We start from the raw sequence: 5993 nt of genomic DNA, 5'->3' as shown, positions 1-5993 counted from the left end.
TCAGAAGGAAATAGAGTGTGTGTAGTGTGTGTACACAGACAGTGAGTGCACACACACAGGAGCTAGTAGCCTATGAACAGTGACTGAGTGTCCTAGACTCCTAGTACAGTAAGTAGTAACAGTAAGTACAACTAACTAATTACAATAATCAATTACAATAATCAATCAGTTATCAGAAGGAAATAGAGTGTGTGTAGTGTGTACACAGACAGTGAGTGCACACACGCAGGAGCTAGTAGCCTATGAACAGTGACTGAGTGTCCTAGACTCCTAGTACAGTAAGTAGTAACAGTAAGTGCAACTAACTAATTACAATAATCAATTACAATAATCAATCAGTTATCAGAAGGAAATAGAGTGTGTGTAGTGTGTACACAGACAGTGAGTGCACACACGCAGGAGCTAGTAGCCTATGAACAGTGACTGAGTGTCCTAGACTCCTAGTACAGTAAGTAGTAACAGTAAGTACAACTAACTAATTACAATAATCAATTACAATAATCAATCAGTTATCAGAAGGAAATAGAGTGTGTGTAGTGTGTACACAGACAGTGAGTGCACACACGCAGGAGCTAGTAGCCTATGAACAGTGACTGAGTGTCCTAGACTCCTAGTACAGTAAGTAGTAACAGTAAGTACAACTAACTAATTACAATAATCAATTACAATAATCAATCAGTTATCAGAAGGAAATAGAGTGTGTGTAGTGTGTACACAGAAAGTGAGTGCACACACGCAGGAGCAGCTAGTAGCCTATGAACAGTGACAGTGAGTGTCCTAGTACAGTTACAGTATATAACTACAATACTAATACAATCAGTAGTAAAGGACAGCAGAAATACTGGTATAGAATAGAGAGAAATAAACAGAGGACAGGAGGACAGCTGCCCACACAGGCAGGCCCTGAGGCCTAAAGCTGTAAGCCTGCAGCAGGCCTGTCTCTATGTAACACAAAAGCTACTAACTAAAATACAATGTCTAACTAACTAACAACAATATAGGTGTGTATAGGAGGTGTATGTGAGCAAAAACGCTAGGTAAATGACCACAATAAAGCTCTTGCTAAGCCAAAGCACAAAGGAGCAACTCTCTCTCTATGCAAGTCTCAGGCAAGGACGGAGAAACGGAACATGGCGGCCGCTATTTATAGGGTAGGGGCTGGCCAGGGTCCCCCTCTGTGATTGGCTGCCGTCAGAGGGCCTGGGAGCCCTCTGATTGGCTCTAAGGACATCAATCTGGGCTATGACGCTATTCGAGCTCGGTACCGAGCTCGAATAGCGCCGTTTTGCTCGAATAGCTCGAATAGTGAATGGGCTATTCGAGTGTACTCGAATAGCCCATTCGAATAGCTACAGCTATTCTGAGCTCGAATACCGAGCTCGAATAGCTGGAAAAGAGCTCGAATATTCGAGCTACTCGAATATTCGAGCTCTGCTGAGCACCACTGGTGCTCACATGTAAGTATTCGCAACGGCAGACAACCTGAGACTGACCAGCAAGATCTATATATAGTGCAGCTCTCCCCAGCGCCGCCCAGCGCCACTCAGCCAACCCATAACTGCTCTGGGATCAGCTGATCGACCTTATCAGCTGATCCCTCTCCTACTGGCATAAAGGTCCTGCCTCCCAGTGCGCACGCGCGTAGCTCTCCATCTGTGTGCACTAGAAGGCTCAGACAACCCAGACGCATGCTGCTGTGTGGAAACCGCCGGTCTGAACGCGGAGACAGCCACCCTGCTGCCAAACCGTGCGGCGGCACCTCCGCAATCCATTACAGTGCCCCCCCCCCTGAGGAGTGGACTCCGGACACTTCCCACCGGGCTTCCCAGGATGTGAGTCATGAAATTCTTTCTTTAATTCTTCCGCATGTATGCGACAATCTGGCACCCAAGTTCTTTCCTCCACACCATATCCTTTCCAGTGGACCAGATACTGCACGGAATTCTGCACTAAGCGAGAGTCCAGAATCTTTTCAATCTCATATTCAGGTTGATCATCAACCATCACGGGGGGAGAGGAATCCACGTGCACTGCCGGCTTCAACAGAGACACATGGAATGATCTCACACCTCGCATGCTGGCTGGGAGATCAATCGCATAAGTGACATTATTAATTTTTCTGGTCACTGGGAATGGTCCTATGAATCTAGGACCCAGTTTGGGTGACAGTTGCTTCAGGGCCAAATGCCGAGTGGACACCCACACCAAGTCCCCCGGAGAGAACTTCCACTCTACGGACCGCCTTTTGTCTGCCTTTTTTTTCTGGGTCTGTAAAGCTTTCCCCAAGTTCCTCTTAACCATCTCCCAAATCTCCTTCAAAGCCCTCTGCAAATCCTCCAGGGCCGGGAATGGTGTAGACGCCACCGGCAATGGGGCAAACTTGGGTGATCTTCCCGACACTACCTGGAATGGGAAAAATCCTGAAGAGGAACTTTACAGGTTTTTGTGCGCAAAAATCTGCAAACGGCAAAAATTTTACCCAATCGGACTGCGCATCTGCAACATAACATCTGAGAAATTGTTCTAGGGACTGGTTAACTCTCTCGGTCTGGCCATTGGTCTGTGGGTGGTAGCCTGATGAGAATGCAAGGTCCATATCCAGCTGATGGCAAAAAGCTTTCCAAAACTTAGATACAAATTGGACTCCCCGATCTGACACTACATTTTCCGGAATGCCATGCAGCCGGAAAATGTGCTGGATGAAGAGATCAGCCAATTCCTGGGCCGAGGGGAGTCCTTTCAATGGAGCAAAATGAGCCATCTTACTGAATCTGTCCACTACCACCAAAATGACCGTCTTGCCCTCAGACCTGGGGAGTTCTCCCACAAAATCCATGGACAAATGAGTCCATGGTTCACTTGGCACTGGTAAGGGTTGTAAAGTACCAACAGGATCCTGACAAAAAGGTTTACTCCTAGCACACACTGCACACTCTCTTACAAACTCCTTACAATCTGTTGCCAACGTAGGCCACCAAGCACATCTGGCCAGTAAATCCTGGGTTCTGGTGGCTCCGGGATGACCAGCATTCTTGTGGGAATGAAACAGCTGTAAGAGTTGTAGATGGAAAGGTAGTGGTACAAACATAACCCCATCAGGCTTCCCCTCTGGAACATCCTGTTGGTAAGGACTCAGAGTGACTGTCCAATCCTTCCAGATCTCAGTGGCTGCCAAAACTACCTTCTGAAGTAGAATGGTCTCAGAGGCTGAGGGCTGTACTGTCTCGGGCTCGAAATACCTGGACAAGGCATCGGCCTTGATGTTTTTACTACCAGGGGTATACGTAATTACAAATCTGAATCTTGAAAGAACAAAGACCTTGTTCGGGCCTGACGAGGGCTAAGTCTGTTGGCGCCCTCTATGTACTCCAGATTTTTATGATCTGTATAAACTGTGTGTGAAGAAACACGGAAAAGCCGCAGCATGGACGCAGGATGAGGCGGCTGTTTCCGCGGCCGTCATATAGTGTTGGGCGAACAGTGTTCGTCACTGTTCGGGTTCTGCAGAACATCACCCTGTTCGGGTGATGTTCGAGTTCGGCCGAACACCTGATGGTGTTCGGCCAAACTGTTCGGCCATATGGCCGAACTAAGAGCGCATGGCCGAACGTTCCCCGAACGTTCGGCTAGCGCTGTGATTGGCCGAACGGGTCACGTGGTTCGGACCCGAACGCGCTCTGATTGGCCGAACGGGTCACGTGGTTCGGGTAAATAAATACCCGAACCACGTCATTTCTCCGCCATTTGTCTGTGGGTTTAGCTTTGGGTAGGCAGGCAGGGTAGATCTCTCTCCAGCCAGGCTAGCCAGGGTCCCCCCAGTCATTGTGTCGCTGCTGGGAACAGTAGTACACCGCTCAGCCACACTATATAGCATTGTGTTTACTGCCACTCTGTGTCTCTGCTGGGAACAGTAATACACCGCTCACCCTGTATAGCATTGTGCTCTGTGTCGCTGCTGGGAATAGTAGTACACCGCTCACCCACCACTGTATAGCATTGTATTTACTGCCACACTGTGTCTCTGCTGGGAACAGTAGTACACCGCTCACCCACCACTGTATAGCATTGTGCTCTGTGTCGCTGCTGGGAACAGTAGTACACCGCTCACCCACCACTTTATAGCATTGTGCTCTGTGTCGCTGCTGGGAACAGTAGTACACCGCTCACCCACACTATATAGCATTGTGTTTACTGCCACTCTGTGTCTCTGCTGGGAACAGTAGTACACCGCTCACCCACCACTGTATAGCATTGTGCTCTGTGTCGCTGCTGGGAATAGTAGTACACCGCTCACCCACCACTGTATAGCATTGTGCTCTGTGTCGCTGCTGGAAACAGTAGTACACCGCTCACCCACCACTGTATAGCATTGTGCTCTGTGTCGCTGCTGGGAATAGTAGTACACCGCTCACCCACCACTGTATAGCATTGTGCTCTGTGTCGCTGCTGGGAACAGTAGTACACCGCTCACCCACACTATATAGCATTGTGTTTACTGCCACTCTGTGTCTCTGCTGGGAACAGTAGTACACCGCTCACCCGCCACTGTATAGCATTTCTGTACTGCCACTGTACTGCTGCCAGTCAGTGTGTACTTTAAGGATAAGCCTGAGTTGTTGTGTCTCAAAGCGTGGCCTTCTCCTCCTGCGCCGCCCTCCTCCTGTTCCATCACGTGTGCTGCTGCTGGGTTAGCGTTACCAGTCCCTTTTCCTGGAACCTCTCATCTGTACTACATTTATGACTGCATGCCGACAAAAAGCAAATTGCTATCCGCACGCTTCTTGTCCTCATGCAAGGCCTGGGTTGTTGTGTCTCAAAGCGTGGCCTTCTCCTCCTGCGCCGCCCTCCTCCTGTTCCATCACGTGTGCTGCTGCTGGGTTAGCGTTACCGGTCCCTTTTCCTGGAACCTCTCATCTGTATTACATTTATGACTGCATGCCGACAAAAAGCAAATTGCTATCCGCACGCTTCTTGTCCCCATGCAGGGCCTGGGTTGTTGTGTCTCAAAGCGTGGCCTTCTCCTCCTGCGCCGCCCTCCTCCTGTTCCATCACGTGTGCTGCTGCTGGGTTAGCGTTACCGGTCCCTTTTCCTGGAACCTCTCATCTGTATTACATTTATGACTGCATGCCGACAAAAAGCCATTGCTATCCGCACGCTTCTTGTCCGCATGCAAGGCCTGGGTTGTTGTGTCTCAAAGCGTGGCCTTCTCCTCCTGCGCCGCCCTCCTCCTGTTCCATCACGTGTGCTGCTGCTGGGTTAGCGTTACCGGTCCTTTTTCCTGGAACCTCTCATCTGTATTACATTTCTGACTGCATGCCGACAAAAAGCATGTTACCTGTGCAAAGAAAACAGACATTTCCCGCATTTAAAAGACAGTTTTCCCTTTGAAACTTTAAAATCGATTTTCTCAAAAACTATAAGCTCTTTTTGCTAAATTTTCCTCTTGTACCCACTCCCAAGGTGTACATACCCTGTAAATTTGGGGTATGTAGCATGTAAGGAGGCTTTAAAAAACACAAAAGTTCGGGTCCCCATTGCCTTCCATTATGTTCGGAGTTCGACTCGAACACCCGAACATCGCGGCCATGTTCGGTCTGTTCGACCCGAACCCGAACATCTAGATGTTCGCCCAACACTACTGGCATAGCGGAACGCGGAAAAACTGCCGCGTCTGACGCGGCGTTTTGCGCGCACAGGCCTGCTACTGACGGTCTGACCAGGCACGGGGAGACCACCGCATGTGCAGATAGCGGTGCGTCTCACCCCGCGTGCAGGCCAGCAGAGACATTGCAAAACGTGACTGGTGTGGCTGGGACTGATAATCCACATAGGTTCAGGATGACGCGTGCGCGCGCGCTGAGAGGCAGAGTTTATATGAAGCCAGAAGAAGGTCAGCTGACCAAGCTGGTCAGCTGACATCTCCACCACTTTTCATTGGTCCAGCACTTAGGGTGGCGCTGGAGAGCGCTATAGTATATATACTGGGTGCTGG

This window comes from Hyperolius riggenbachi, chromosome 3 (genome assembly GCF_040937935.1).
Source record: "Hyperolius riggenbachi isolate aHypRig1 chromosome 3, aHypRig1.pri, whole genome shotgun sequence".
In the NCBI taxonomy this organism is placed as follows: domain Eukaryota; kingdom Metazoa; phylum Chordata; class Amphibia; order Anura; family Hyperoliidae; genus Hyperolius; species Hyperolius riggenbachi.
This window is presented reverse-complemented; position numbering follows the sequence as displayed.